Source organism: Mustela putorius, unplaced genomic scaffold (genome assembly GCF_011764305.1).
Source record: "Mustela putorius furo isolate JIRA1106 unplaced genomic scaffold, ASM1176430v1.1 tig00003863_pilon_pilon_pilon, whole genome shotgun sequence".
Taxonomy (NCBI): Eukaryota; Metazoa; Chordata; class Mammalia; order Carnivora; family Mustelidae; genus Mustela; species Mustela putorius.
The window spans coordinates 27,769,008-27,785,960 of record NW_025422015.1 but is presented as its reverse complement, the minus strand read 5'-3'; the positions used below and the strand labels follow the sequence as shown (position 1 = coordinate 27,785,960).

General features: G+C 39.1%; 1 pseudogene; it reads right to left on the bottom strand.

Moving 5' to 3' along the window:
• Window positions 1-4,734: 4,734 nt before the first annotated feature.
• Window positions 4,735-15,868, bottom strand: LOC101685327 (annotated as a pseudogene).
• Between the last annotated feature and the right edge of the window lie 1,085 nt (window positions 15,869-16,953).

The window sequence follows — 16,953 nt, the reverse complement described above, 5'->3', positions numbered from 1 at the left end:
AGAGCATCACAAGAGGATGAAAAGAGCTTCTGGTGCCTCTCTAATTGTTTTTACATTTTTTTTTAAAGATTTTATTTATTTATTTGACAGAGAGAGATCACAAGTAGATGGAGAGGCAGGTAGAGAGAGAGAGAGAGAAGCAGGCACCCCGCTGAGCAGAGAGCCCAATGCGGGGCTCGATCCCAGGACCCCGACATCATGACCTGAGCCGAAGGCAGCGGCTTAACCCACTGAGCCACCCAGGCGCCCCTGTTTTTACATTTTTATTTATGGTCCTCTTAAGAGGTTCCCGGAGAGCTAGAGACATTTAAATTACGGTGATTCTTTCTGAAGGCTTTTAACCGCAAGGAAATTGGGAATTAGTCCCTTTTCGGAGGAGAGACAGGTGCCTGAGTATTCCCTAGCAGACTTGCTGAGTGGATGGGTTATCAACGTTTGCAACCTTCAGCGCGCTTCCGAGTCTCCTGACTAGGAGAGTAAAGTCCCATTGCTGAGCTCCACTTCTGGGGTGCGGATGCTCCTGGTCTGGGGAGCATACTTTGGAAACTACTGGTATAGAATAGCCTTTGAGCTAACTGCACCAGGCCAGCGGTCATTGTTGGGTACAGCTAAAAAAGGGGTGGGTCTTCCCAGAAGCAACCGCTCCCTCCAGCGACTTTATCTCAGCACAAGGGCACACTCCTCACGCTGTGCTCTTCTAACTGCCTATGGATTCGATGCTGCTTAAGGTGAGAAAATGAGTGTCTATTCCCAGTCATTACTATGGAGTAACAACTACTATAACCACGGAGCTGGGCCATCTCATGGCATGAACATGTGAATCCAGTAACCGTTGTTCTGGGTCCCTCAGAAAAATCCGAAAATAATTACACTGAATTTTCAAACAAATCCAGTGACGTTTTTGTCCAGTTTTGTCCACCTCAATATACAACTGAGCTTTGAGCAACGCACGTTGAACTGCACAAGTCCACTTAGACATGGATTTTTTTCGATAAAGACTGGGCGATACTGTAAATGTACTTTTCTTTCATGATTTTTCTTAACATTTTCTTTTCTCTTACTTTATTGTAAGAATCCATATAATATACCTAAGATATAAAATGTTTGTTATTTGACTCTTTATGTTATCCATAAGGCTTCTAGTCAACAGTGGGCTATTAGTAGTTAAGTTTTGGGGGAGTCAAAAGTCATACCCAGTTTTGTAGATGGTCAGTGCCCCAACCCTTGCTTTGTTCAAGAGTCAAGTGTATTCCATTTTACAATAAGCAAGGAATAGCTATAATTTCAGCAATGCAGTTGCAATAAAGGAAGTTTTCTTTATGCCTAAACTCTGATATCTTTTGATTTCACTTCAGCCTATCCTCTAATAATAGATTATGATTCTTTGCCAAAGAATTTTTATTATATGTTGTATTTCTATTATATCACACCTGAAGACATTCTTTCAGGAAAACATCTTTTACATCTGTTAAATTCTCAGTCTTATGTGATCAATTTAATTCCTCATGTTGATTGTGCTGAAATTCATTTTTTAACCTTTTATTTTTAAATAATTTCAAACATGCAAAAAAAGCTGCAGAATGGTACAAAGAACTCCCATACAACCTACACATAGATTAGCTAATTGTTTGCATTTTACCACATCTCTCTGTCTATATACACACACACATATATAAAATACAAGAAAATATCTTGTATATGTAACCTATGCAAAATATGTATATATATCTAACACCACATTAATTACTCTATATAACATACATATTTTTCCTGAGCCATTCAAGTAGCAGATTTATCCCTCAACATTTCAGTGTTTATGTCCTAAAAATAAAGACCTTCTACTCCAGGGACACCTGGATGGCTCAGTCAGTTAAGCGTCTGCCTTCAGCTCAAGTCATAATCTCAAGCCCTACATTGGGCTCCCTGCTCAAGGGGGAGTCTGCTTCTCCTTCTCCCTCTGCCCCATACCCTGCTCATGTGCTATCTCTCTCTCTCAAATAAATAAATAAAACCTTTTAAAACAGGCACTCTACTACAAAAACACAGAACAACCAGCAGCATCAGAAAATTGACGTTCAGGGGCACCTGGGTGGCTCAGTGGGTTAAAGCCTCTGCCTTCGGCTCATGATCCCAGGATCCTGGGATCGAGGCCTGCATTGGGCTCTCTGCTTGGCGGAGAGCCTGCTTCTCCCTCTCTCTCTGCCTGCCTCTCTGCCTATTTGTGATCTCTGTCTGTCAAATAAATAAATTTTAACAACAACAACAAAAAAGAAAATTGACATTCATAGATGATCACCACCAAATTTAGACTCCATTGAAATATTACCAATTGTTTCAGTAAAATCCTTTATAGATTGAGGGTCTTAAGTCGAAGATTACTAGTTGTGTTTAGTTGTCATGTCCTTTGACTTGGAATAATTCTTTGGTCTTTCCTTGAATTTTATGTATTTTATATTTTTTCAAGTGTATAGGACTGTTAGTTTGTGTAGTAATTTTTCCTCATGATTAGATTCAGGGTATGCTTTATGACAGGAATATCAGAACAGTGATGCTGTATTCTTTTTGGAGCATCATATGAGGAGGTCCATGATGTCAGTTTGTCCCATTCTGGGTGCTGTTAAATTTTACTACTTGGTTATGATTATGTCTGCCAGTTTTTTGGTACTGTTTATTATATGTTATTAACAAGTATTTTGATAGGATAGGCTTTGGCACTATAAATATCCTAATCCTCATCAAGCTATCACCAGCTAGCTAGCTTTGTCATCCATCAATGATTTTTAGGTCTGAAAAATGACTAGTCAATTTCTTTGGTGAAAATTCATGGCTTTTGTGGAAAATAAGGGGCTAGGAAATGACTCTAAAACAATGACCAGCCCTTAAGTTTGCAGGCTAATTGGGAAAGTAAGAGATAAGTACAGACAGAGAAAATGACCTACCCCATGAAGTGTCAGGCTGGTAGTGAACGGAAGTCCTATAGCTATTAAGAAGGGTGTGACATGGAGGGAGAGTTTAGGTTTCAAGCTGGCTGGGCTGGAAGGAAGATGTCATCCTGGGAGGAGGGAGGATGCTGAAGCAAACCCAAAGTACAAGAAGCAAGGATGTGATGCTATCAGGGTAGAGGTTTTTATAGAGAATCTAGGGGAGACAGGAATAAAAATTTTGAACTGAGAATCTGTTTCACTGATTTTCAGGAACCTGTACTTTGATATATGGTCTAATCTATGAAATAATCAAATAGGAAACAGTAGAGTCCTGGAAAATCTTGAGCCTTACAGTAGTTTCCACCTTTTAATAACCAAGAATCCATTTCATTATCTCTTCTGCAAATTCCTGAAATGTTATGATTGACCACGATTTCTCATCTGCATGAAGAGTTAATGTTATTACTGAAAAGTGATTTCTTTTTTTTTTAGTCTTGCAAAAGCAAAGAATTTTGATAGTTTAATTAATTTGAGCAGTTGTATCATGGTACAAACTCTAATTTTATTGAGTTTTTTGAAATATTAAAAATAGTTTGAGGATTCTCATTCAGGGACTCTTAGAAGTTGGAAATGCTTGTCTATTTTAATAACGGCATATTAGAGATAAGGAAATAAGAGGCCCAGAAAAGTAAAGTAACTTGCCCAAGTTCACACAGTTATTGATGGTCATCCCAGAACTAGCCCACAGTCTTGCTATTAACCCAGAACCTGTTCCTTTGTCTTTCTTCTTAGTTGAGAATTTTATTATATTCTAACTTGTTATTTTCACTTTTTTTTTTTTGCATTAATTCTTTCCCTCAAAGATTTTGAACTGTTTGAAGAAAGGGGATGTCATCTGCTTTTTTGAATAATAATGATAGCAATATGTGTGAAATATTCCTAAACAACAGATGCAGTGCTAAATACTTTGTAGACATTGCTCATTCAATTCTTCTAACAACTCTGTGGAACAGGTATTATCAGTGTCACTTTACAGATACAGAATGTGAGCTTTATGAATGTTCAGTAATTTGCCTACAATCATGCAGCTAGTCAAGAGTAGAACATAGGTTGCTGGGTTATTTTTTAAGATTTTTAAAATTAACATATAATGTATTTTTTTTTAAAGATTTTATTTATTATTTGAGAAAGAGAGAAAGAGGAGAGGCAGAGGGAGAAGCAGACTTCCTACTGAGCAGGGAGCCCAATGCAGGGTTTAATCCGAGTACCCAGGGATCATGACCTGAGCCAAAGGCAGACACTTACCCAACTGAGCCACCCAGGAGCCCCAAGAGTAGAAAATAGGTTTAACCCCAGGTCTAGCCTTCTCCAAAGCCTTTGTTCTGTCTATCAGCTAAGCTGTCTCTGAGGCTAGTCATAATTCTACATTCCCTAACTTAGCCAGAGGGCTTTTTTGAGGACCCTTAAGATGCCCAGCTTTCAGAAAGACATGAAAGTCATAAAAGCCTGGGTATTTGTTTTCTGAAATCAATAAGGTACTACAAAATACACTAAATTTATCAAAGTGAACATATGGAAGTCTCCTGTATTTATTTTCACAAGACAGTTGGAAATATATTGAATCAGAATTTTCACATTTCCTAAGATGTTTGGCATTCATTTAATTGTTTGTTTCTTCTTATCAATTTTGTCTTTTGTAGGCAATTTTTCCTATAGGCAATTTTCCAGCAAAAATATCCCTACTCCCTTGGAATGCTTCTGTTCATCTGTAAAGCCTAAAGTGTAATATTGGACATCTTTAATAAACATGTCACTTCTCTTGAGGTTTTGAATGGTCACCATTCAGGAGCAAGGGGGTCAGAGGTGGGGCCTCAGGGACCACCAGAAGTGTAGAACATCCTGCAAACATTGAGTTGGGGAGAAGGGATGACACTAAAGCTGTGTGGGAATGAGAGAGAGCTGTTTGCAAATGCAGGATTGATTGTCAGGAAGAGCACCAATTGAGAAATTAATGGTGTCCCCACATATTTAATTGATGCAGGGAATTTAATCCTGAGACATCTTAAGTTGGAGCTCACACTCCTGTTCCCTGTTGAATTTGGTGGTGCCCTGTTCTGTTACTGAGACTGGGCCCTAGGAAGGAAAAGGCTTTAGCCGAGAGGGGACACCTCTGCCATCACTTTCCCTGAGAGTTGCTTTGAGCACAGTAGAGGCCAGACCCAGAGTTCCAAAAGTCTTTTCCACAGGGCTGGATGCGTGCTTCAAGGAAGGCTTTCCCCTTTTTCCTTTCTTTTTTTTTTTTTTTTTTTACTTTTGTTTTGTTTTCAACATTTGCTTTAGATATGTTACACTGTGCAGTGGTTTTAACCGTAGTCATGCATTAAAATCACTCTTCTGTATTGCTGGACTTTTTTAACCACATGAATTTATTGTTTCAAAAAAATAAAGTCACTCCAGGGCACAGAAATCTTAATTTAATTGGTCTGGAATGGGGCCTGGGAACTAGTGTTTTCAAGCTCCCCAGTTGGTCTCAATGTACAGTCTAATGTGATGCTCAGGCTGGGACCCCAGAGGTCCTCAGGAACTACTTTGACTATTTCAAAGAGCCCCGGGACAGTCATCTATTTTACCCGTGATAAACTTAACGTGGAGTCTCTGGCTCTTGGCTGGAACTAAATCAACACCTGTGGAAACAGCTCTCATCACTTTCTGATGAGAAACTCTGAGAAGCAGAGTTTCTAAAAGAAAACAGAAACGGAAAATTAATTATTAGTTTATAAATACAGTTTCTACATAGATAAAACTCTTTCAAAACTGAATGGATCATGGAAGAAAGTAAATAAAAGGGTACTTTGAGATGATCAAATTGGGAAGCAATCTGATAAGGTAATCTTTTGAGTTGGTATTTAAAAAGTTAGCCTTCAAACACACAACAACAAATAAATGAAAGGCATATCAGAAAAGTGCTGGGTGGCAGGCCCAAGCCAGCTAGGGGATTTTATATTTGTCGTGGGGAACACGCACTCAGATATGCAAAGGATGAAACTGGTGATCTTTGTCCCTGAATTCACCTGCACTCTCTTGCTGTAGGCAGTAAGTAGCACAGCATCTCCCAATCACCCCATCTCGCTTCTATCAATCCCATTAGGACCAGACCCTTCAAGACCTGTCTGAGAAAAATCACAGAGGGAAGTACTAGAGATTATTCCTACTGTCTGCCAAGTTGGTCTCTTGCTATCATCCGGAAATGTTTAACATAAGTGAATCTTTAATTAACTTCAAAAAGTGCCTGTGCTTGGTCTCAGGTATGTAAACATGGCAGGACAAAAGTCACTAATGTTTGGCAAGGGGAGTTCTGAAAACATCAATTAGAAAGAGTTGGTATGAACACCCGATGAACACCCACCTTGACAGTAGGAATGAAATTCGTGCTAATTATGAGTATCCCTCTTACTTCACCAAGCATTTGTTCGTGATTATATGCTGGGGAAATGAAATGAAGCACATTTGGGGGAGTTGTATTTTATTTATTCATACATTCAATAAATATTTGAAGAGAATATACCATGCCCTAGATACTGCTCCCGGCACTAGAAATAGAGAAATGAGCAAAGTAAACAAAATTCCCCATCCCTATGAAGCTTAGGGTCCTGGAAGGGGCTGAAGTTGTTGGAATTCAAGAAGAGTGCATGCAAAACAGCTGTTCCTTAAAACTCTGTAGTAAAACATTTTTAGTTCAGACTTCTAAATAAACATGTGCCTTCTTTTGATGCAGAAAACCAAGGTATTCCTTCCAATCCTTCACAAGAGTATTTTTAATTCACAGCTTCACATTGTCTGAATTGATTAAATCAAAATTTAACTAAGAGCAAAGCATAATTGCATGTTCTTATGTTCTCCATCGCCAACACTACAACTCAGCACTCTGTAGCCTGGGAGCTTGCTTGTGTCATTCAAGTAGAGCTTGCTTCTTTAGAGATGGTAAGTGAGACAATGCACTGTGTTTATGGACTCAGAGGTGAGAAGAGAAAGAAAAGCACTCTTAGGAAATCTGAAAAGGAATTTGGAGACCAGTAAAGAAATTCAGAGGACATTGACATTCAAATCAGATACTGCCATGTAATAAATATTGGCTGAATATTTCGTTGGGCAGCTAGATTCCATAGATAGGGTGACACTGTGTCTCTTAAGACGCTAGTACTTTGTATGTACAATTGTACCATATAGGATACATTTCAGCTCTTGTTTCCAATTGGTAATCCTTTGAAAAAAATCGCATAATGAGTCTGTGGCTTAGTGTAAAATTATCCTGGGGAGAGCTTCTGTGAGAGTATTGAGGCAAATGCTAATTGTACCACCTTCTTGGCTTGAGTGTTTTTCAAGGAACAGTTATAAAGCCTTTAAGGCAGAGAAAGAGATTGAGAGTCAGAAAGTATTCTAGCAGCTGAAACCCTACTCTCGAGATAAGAGCTACCTTGCCTAAAATACAGTGAATGGCAGCCTCGGGACAAAGAATTAATGTGGAAGGTGCAGCCACACGTCTTTTGGAAGCCCTACACCATTGCCACATTGTTCTGAATATTTATAAAAAGTAGTTTTCAAGGAGTATGGACTTGTCAAGGAGAGCTAAATGTTCTCTGCATAATGGGGGGTTCCATGAAGAATTATTAAGGAATCGAGAATGCTTTTTCTCAAACAGGCCTCCTTCCATTTAAAATTTTATTTTAAGGTGAAGAAAAGTATATATGTCTTAATGCTTTAGAAACAGATATAGTATAAAAAATAAAAAAAATTTTTAGTTAAATAATAACAGAGGCTTACAAATTTGACAAAAAAAAAAAAAAGAATAGCTTTTCTTTTAAGTGTCTACCCACAAAAATGTCAGACAAAGTAGCAATCAATTTTACTTGGACATGTTTTTTAAAGATATTTATTTATTAATTAATTTATTTATTTGACACAGAGAGAACACAGCAGAGGGAACAGCAAGAAGGGGGAAAGGGAGAAGCAGCTCTCGCTGAGCATAGAGCCCATCATGGGGCTAGAGCCCGTCACAGAGCTAGACCCCAGAACCCTGGGATCATGACCTGAGTCGAAGGCAGATGCTTAACCAACCGAGCAACCCAGGCACCCCATGGACACTTTTAAAATACTTAATTTCACTGTTCACACATAAATTCAATAAACAAACATGTAAGTATCCTTCAGAATAACAAATACATAGGCTATGATCCCTTACATGGATTAAAAGGTAGCATTGACCACATTAAAGCATGAAAAGGATTGCCAGAGAAAACACAGGACACCAAATATTATATGAGACATACTCACACTAAAAATGTTTTGCCGTTTATCTGAAATTCAAATATAACTGAACATTCTGTACTCTTATTTGCTAAGTCTGGCAATCTTGAAAGAATTAAAAATTAAATTAAATTAAAATAAATTAAAAAATAATAAATAAATAAATAAAATTAAAAATAAAATCTCTAAAACACTAATTTCTTTTAAACATTTGAAAAAATATTCATCTAGACTGTCTCCTGAAATGTTCCTAAAATGCTATGGACTGAATTTTGTCCACTTCGAATGTATATGTTGAAGCCCTAACCAGTCCCACCCCCCCATGTGACTGTGTTAGAAGATAAGGCTTTTAGAGATAATTAAGACTAAATAAGGTTTTTTTGTTTTTTTTTTTTTAAGATTATTTATTTTTTGACAGACAGAGATCACAAGTAGGCAGAGAGGCAGGTAGAGAGAGGAGGAAACAGGCTCTCCACCAAGCAGGGATCCTGATGTGGGGCTCAATCCCAGGACCCTGAGATCATGACCTGAGCTGAAGGCAGAGAGGCTTTAACCCACTGAGCTATCCAGGCGCCCCAAGATTAAATGAGGTCTTAAGAGTGTTCCTAATGTAATAGACTTAGGCACCTTATAAACACGCATTGGTACACACACATGACCAAGGGAAGGCCACCTGAGCACTGAACGGAAAGGTGGCCCTGAAAGCCAAGGAGAGAAACTTTCCTAGAACCTGACCATGCTGACACCCTGATCTCAGATTTCTACCCTCCAGACTGTGAGAAAATTCATTTCTGCTTAAGCTACCAGTCTATCGTTCTTTGTCATGATGACCCAAGCTGACAAAGACACAAAACTTTCTGCACTTCCTCTCTGTAGTCATCACCACTCTTGCAATTGCAGTAATTTCTAAAGTTTCTTCCCTGGCACATCATAACCCACCGTGGTGGCAGGGAGGGCAGGGAGTGCCTGGCTTGTCTTTTGCTGTATGCTTCGCTGATTACGCAGTGACTCTGGCTTGTCATAATCTTGGGTCCCCAATGTTGGGTCCCCCAATAATGGGTCCATGATTAAAGGAGCGAGACTGATAACAAAGTGAAGGTCAAGCAAAGCTTTATTTCGCACCAAGCATTGAGAATCAAACCAACCGGCCAGGGCCTCCCCTCTTACAGAGAGCGAGACCTCTCCCTGCCACACAGACTAACTTTTATAGAGCAAAGGCCATGAGGTTGAGCCTGGCCACCAGGTGGCCAATGAGATAGCAATACACAGAGAAAGCTGCACAGTCATGCTAGGTCACACAGGGGTGGCCAATTGAACTACAGTCTACCCCACAGTAGACATTTGAACTAGCCTATCACCTTGGTGAGAATTGGCACCCAAAAGGGGGGGCCCACACTCCTTGGTAGCTAGGGAGACAGTATGTGCACCCTACTGATTGGATGTCTCCACGTGTCCTGACTCATCCCTGCATTCGGGCTGTTATCTCCATCTGACCTGCCCTGCCCTTGTATTTGGGCTTTGTTACCTGGGACTGGTTTCCCGGACTTGCTTTTAAATAAGGTCCCCTTGGGGGTGGGGGAGGCAGGGTCAATTTAAGTTTTACTGCGTAAACAACAAAATGGCTGTTCAACCGAAGTGGGGCCGCTCTGGCTAAATAGGCCCTTACAATAGGAGTTAAGTAAATATCTGTTGACTAAATGATTACTGTATGAATGAAGTAACTAGAAAAGTAGACAAAAAGAATGTGTTCATCATTGCTTAGAATTGTCAAATCATTATGTTGTATACCTGGAACTAATAGAACATTCTATGTCAACCATTCTTCAGTTATTTAAAAAATGTGTTCACTACCATGTCGTTTATAATAACAACTGAAACATTGAGAAAAATCTAAATCTCCAAAACTAAGGGAATGTATAATAAAGTAATTAAATTAATAATAGTATAATCATATGACAATGTATCATACAGTCATTAAAAAGAGTTTTACAAATACTATTTTTCAGGGCATGATAAATTTAAAATAAAGTCATGTTAAGTTAAAAATAGGGGAGGAGGGCCTGGTTGGCTCAGTGGGTTAAAGCCTCTGCCTTCGGCTCAGGTCATGATCTCAGGGTCCTGGGATCGAGCCCCGCATCGAGCTCTCTGCTCAGCAGGGAGCCTGCTTCCTCCTCTCTCTCGGCCTGCCTTTCTGCCTATTTGTGATCTCTGTCTTTCAAATAAATTTTTTAAAAAAAATCTTTAAAAAACAAATAAAAAAAAATAGGGGATATATGTATCTGTATGCATACACAGAAGTATTGGGGAGTAAATCCAATTGTTAACAGTGGTTGTATTCAGAGAGCAAGATTAGATTATCTTTCCTTTTATATTTTTCTTTTCAAGTTTACTACAAGAATTATGGATGCTTTTTAATCGGAAAGAAAATCAGTAGTAATTTGGTGTGAGTTATATGGATTGGAAGATGATCTTTGTGGGGTACCTGGGTGGCTCAGTTGGTTAAGCGACTGCCTTTGGCTCAGGTCATGATCCTGGAGTCCCAGGATCAAGTTCTGCATCAGTATCCCTGCTTGGCAGGGAGTCTGCTTCTCCCTCTGACCTTCTCCCTTCTCATGCTCTCTCTCTCTCTCAAATAAATAAATAAAATCTTAAAAAAAAAAATTTAAGAAAAAGAAAGATGATCTTTGCAAAATTTTTCTAGCAGGGAAAACAAAGCTAAGTTGGTCAAAGTCATTATCCATGCAGGGCTCAGAAAGAGCATATAAACTTCATTAGAAAAATACCTCAGTATTGAGATTAAACTAAATCACACAATAAGGAAAGCATTTAAGGTGAGGGACAGTCATGTGAACAGATTACATCATTACCTACAAGGACTGAGACAAAGCCATGTAGTAGGGATCTGGGGCAGAAAGGAAAGACCCCGCAGCAGATACCATATCTGCCTTGTCCAGACTCCCTTCTTCAACCTGTTGTATTCAATTTATAGCTGCTGTGAGTTTTTGCGGCTAGAGGCTCAGAGCTGCTTTCTTCCCTGGGGAGCTTCCTTTGACAATATTGTAACTTTCTCTCCTAGATGAGGGGGGCAGCAGCATTGTTGAGAAGTTCAGTAGTGGATGTCCCATGTAGATTAGGATTAATGATAAGAGATTCTGCTATTGACCTCTGCTCCCCAATAACAATGGGGATGATAGATCTCAGATGGCCAGAAGCAAGGTGGGCATGATGATCAAAGTCCACAACAGAGAGATGAGCAGGCTCTGCTCAAAGAGATTTCTGAAGTTCCCTAATGGAAGATAGTATTTCCAGAATGAGATCAATGGGCAAGTGATAAGGGTCTTGCTTAATGTGTATCACCAATTAAAACAGATCTTGAATAGATGAGCAGAAGGTTAAGGTCTACCACCTGAGTGGAAAATCATGATCTCTTAGTCAGTTTACAGACTTGAGCTAATTCTTAGACCCGTAACCTACTGCTTGAAGTAATGGCAAGTTTCTGTGAGGAAGGATCTTGCAACACCATGGAATGTGCATATAGCAGTGTTTCTCCCATCTTCCTACAAAGGGGCCAATGGCCATTTACTCAAATAAACATATGCTGGGGAAAGTGGGTTGTTGAATCAGGGCTCTGAGTTGACTATGATACCGAAAGACCAAGAGTACCATCACAGATCCTCCTGTTAGAGAGATCCTCCTGTGAGTTCAGGGTCCATCTCAAAGTGGGTCCCCAGCGTTCATGAACCCATCCTATAGCTATTTCCGACTTGCTAATATTATAATCAGCATCGGTGCATTTAACATTTGTGAAAACCTTCATAATGACTGGTGTAAAAAGAGTAGCCCCCTTAAATGTTTAAGATAATGCATCAGAAACAATACCACATCCCAGATGGAAAGGCAGAGATTGGTCCTACCCTCAAAGATTTAAATGGATGGATCATGGTCTTCATCAGCTCCATTTAATTCACCAGTCATGAAATAGCTGCAGATAGAATGACTCAACCAGTGATGTCAGTCAGCTGCTGAATCCCACCTCTAAACAACACAACCCGACCTCAGAAAATCTCCTCCAGGATAGAGAAACAACTGGATACAGGTGGTACAATAGACTACCCTAGATGCTGTTGGTGTCCTGCCAAGATCCCTTTTCTTCAGGCCAGTGTACTCATCTCAAACCTAGTGTTAGCCGGTTTCAGCTAATGGCTCAATAGCTGCTCCTTTACCTGGAAAACTGCCTTTGAACAAATGGGAATTACCTCTCCGGAGAAGGTATTTTTCAGTTAACTGAGGTCATCTCTTAGCATGAAGAAAAAAAAAAAAAAAAGAAAAAAAAAAATGTCATTTCTGTCTGTGAAATATAAACTAATTCATTTCTCTTTATTTAAATAACTTCCTAAATGCCAATTAGAGCCAAGCATTGTGTTAACTGTTAGAGAGTATCAAGAGGGAAACAGACTATCTCCTGCTTTTTCAGAACTGACACTTTAGGGTCATATTTGAGTCTCCCTCAGTCTGTCTGGAAAGGTGAAAGCGGGTGCTCTGGACATAGAAGGGAGAAAACCAGTGGCTTTCTGAAGGAAGGATGATAGGAATAGTTTTCCCTGGTACAGGTGAAAGTGGGTGCACCATCTGTAGAGAATTTTAAACAGTGATTGAAACCAACTAAGTCAGTATGCACTTTATCATCACGAGCTGGCAATCCTAAACAATAATGGTATTAATGTTCACTCCCTACCCCCCATATGCCACTGAAGAGAATCCTAATATTCCTTTTTTGAAATCTCTAGACAATCAGGCTTAGTCTTTCCCCAAGGCGAGGGGTCCTAACAGCCTCCATCACCATTTTAGGAGTGGTTGGAAGGAGAGCTTTACAGCAACCGGTCCCAAAATAACCTTAAATGTCTCCACCCCTGAGTACCCCCAGGAAAGCTTGGGCAGTTCATTATGATTAGACTCTTGCTTTTGTGTGGGGCTGGGGCAGGGAGGGAGGGGGGCTGAGCCAGCACACCACAAATTTGCCTCATCGTAAGCTTGTATCGTTTATCTAGAGTGAGGATGCTTTGGGAAAAGTTGAAGGGGATGCATGAAAAGGGAGGACACAATCAAACCCCTTCTGCAAGTCAGAGGAGATTGACTTCTGTGGGCTCTGAAAAATGAGTTGATCTCTTAACCTGTGCTGGCAAAGATTTAAAGTCACTTATTCTGGCAGGGAAAGTCCAAAGACCAACTGTTCATTCCTAGGGATTTGCTCAGATTTTGTCAGTAAAAAGAGATAATTAAGGTTCTAAACAACTATAGACCTCTTCCTATTCAGTGAGCTTACAAAACAAGGTTGAGTCTTAAAAACCTTTACAGCCTAGCTGAGCTATTAACGTTCACCTATCCACAATAGTCATCGGAATGGGATGGAAAGTGATAAAATGACCAAATGCATTGCTTTTTGAAATTTGAAGTTCATTATGCTCCAATGTGGTACACAGTACTGTACTTGATAAAAGGAGAGTGAAATAATATGCATTATATTTTATGCATTGGGTAAATTTTTCATACATGAAACTTTCCTCAGGAGCCTAGGAATAAAAACAAATGGAAATCAAAAAGTTACTTGACAAAACTTAGTAATGACCTACATGGTCCAATACGAAAGCCAATAGTCACATGCAGCTATTTAAATATATAAAAATCAAACTAAATGAAAAATTCAGTTCGTCGGTTGATTTAGCCACATTTAAAAGGATATTTTTGTTTTGGAATAACTTAAGGCTCACACAGAAGTTGCAGAAATAGTACAGAGAGTTCCCATGGATCCATGGGACCATGGACCCTTATCCCCAATAATATCTTACATAACCGCAGCACAGTTGTCAAAGCCAACCAATTGATGATGGTACCATACTATTATCTATCTAATTTTTATAATCTAATAATAATATGGTTTGGATTGTTACCTGTTTTAATATGCACATTTTGGGGGTTGTATAGTTCTATGACATTTTATCATGTAGATAGATTTATATAACCATGATTATCATTAAGATTATCACCAACTGTTTCATCACCTCTTACAGTCACACTGTCCCTCCACACTGTCCTTTTGATAATGTAACATGAATGTAATTAGCTTTTCATTATACATCATAGTGCCTTGGAAATCCATCAGGTTATGGCATTTAACAACAATTTGTTTCTTTTATCACTTTTATCACGGAGTAGTGTTCCAAGGTATGTGTTTGTTACATGGGCTGCTGTAACAAAATGCCAGAGGCTGCATGGTTTACTAAAAAACAGAAATATATTTCTTATTGCTGTGAAGGCTGATAATTCTTAGATCAAGTTGTATACAGATTAGGTTATCTGGCAAGAGCCCACTTTCTGGTTCACAGACAACCATCTTTTTGCCTGTGTCCTCACATGTTGGAAAGGGGTAACAGAGTTCTTCGGGTTGTCTTTTATAAGGACATTAATCCTATTCATGAAAACTCCACCCTCATGATCACCTCGGAAAAGCTCCTACCTTCAAATACTATCACAATGGGCTTTAACATATGTATTTGAAAGGTGGGAGTTCACATTCAGTCTCTAGCAATGGATATTCTATAATTTGTTTAGCCATCCACCGGCTGAAAGGAATTTAAGTTGCTCTCAGTTTTTGATCTACAAATAAAGCTGCTACAAACATTCATGTTCCAGTTTTGTGCTGAATTTTTTTGGCTGGTGGTTTATCAATTACTAAGGGAAGCCCTAGCTATAGTTGTGGGATATCTATTTCTCCTTCCAGTTTTGCAATTTTTGCTTCATATTTTTGCAGGTTCTGCTGCTTTGAACATACATATTTAGGAGTGTTATACGTTCTTTTTAAAATTAACATAATGTATTATTTGTTTCAGGGGTACGCGTCTGTGAATCATCAGTCTAGGAGTGTTATATGTTCTTAAGTAATTGATCCTTTTTATAACTTTGTAACACTGCTTTTTGTCCTTGTTCTCTTTTGCTCTGAAGTCCACTTTGGCTGATATTAATACAGACACTTCAGCTTTTTTTTAATTAATGTTCACACAATATACCTTTTTGCATTCTTGTGCTTTACATTAGCTATATCATACCTATATTTGAACTGAGCTTCTTGTAGATAGCACATAGTTGGATCACATTTTCTAATCCATTTTGCAAATCTTTGTCTTCTAGTTGGTGTGTTTGAGCCATTTACATTGATTGGTTGATTGATTGGTTGGTTGGTTGATTGATTGTTAAGAGTTTGGCTTTTTGTTGAACAGGTTACAGAAGAGGTTTTGTCAGAAAGACCAAAGGCCATGTCATCATCATACTCCTCTGATTCTTCTTTCTTTGCTTTCACTTTCTTCTCCACAGCTGGGGCAGCAATGGTGGAGGGAGCAGGATCTCCTGCTGGGGCAGCACCAACTGCTGGGGCAGGAACCACCAGCCCCAACATTGCAGACTGCCCCCCCTCACCCCACGTTGACATTGGCCAGGGCCTTTGTAAACCAGCAGGGTCAGAAAGGTGCAACTTTTACACCCACTGCTTTAATGGGGGCATTGATACTGTCCTCCATGACCAGCACCTCATTGTTGTGTAGGATGAGGGCTGAGTCCACGATGATGTGCTCCCAGAGGGAAGCCATGGCGTGGTCCAGTGGCTGGATGAAGTGCCTCTGAGCACTTCAGCGGCAGCTGAGGAAAGGGGACTAAGACATTTGCTTTTTTTTTTTTTTTCTTTTACAACTTTTATTATACCATGGAATCCCCTTTTTAAGTGAAAATACATCAGATGCTTTTAAAGTAATTAATGATACAATAGAATTTAGGTCGGCTGTTTTATTGTTTTCTGTATGTTCCCACTGCTTCTTGTTTCAGTTTTCCGTTTCATGCATTGCTTGTTGGAGTATTTTTATGACAGTTACTTAAAAACCTTGTCATTTAATCCCAACCTCTGTGTGATCTTGGCAGAGCATATGTTATTGTTTTTCCTCATTTGAGTTACGGTTTTCCTGGTTCTTGGTATAATGAATCATTTTGGATTGATTCCTGAACATTTTGAGTATTATGTTAAAGAATCAGGTTTCTTTTTAAGTCATATATTTAAGCAGGCAATCAACCCTGAACATGTCTTGATTCGGTTTGGTGGACTGTAGTTTGAATGTCAATTTAGTTTTAAAACCTTTGCAGTGTTATTTTGGTCTCCCTTACCTGTGTACTTCTTAGAGTCTAATCTGAAAATGTGGTATTGCATACCATATTTCAGTTCTATAAGTGTTTGCTGTGTTTATTCTGGCAGGTTGCATGCACATGAACCATTTTTCAGGGTAGGAGGGGTAGGGAGACATCAAGCAATCCAGGACTTTAATCGTAGAATTAAAGGAGTCTTTTTTCCTACCTTGTTCTTCTCCATAATTCTCCCCCCAAGTCTCTAGTGTGTTGTCATTGCTTAGTGCCACCCAAGCAACATTTTAAGCCCCCAGTAGCCACATATGGCTAGTGAGTTCTGTACTGGGAAGGGAAGGGCAGATACAGAAAATCCTCATCATCTCAGAAAGTTCTATTGTATAGGGCTGGTATACATGAATATTTTTCTCTTTGTGAACTTAAATCATTCCTGCTTTTCTTGAAGATGATAGCTTATAAAAACAAAAGTCAAAAATAGAGTGAGTGAGAAAAAAAGAATTTTAAAATTTGAAGGTTAAAAAAATGGTAACAAAAAAAAATTAGC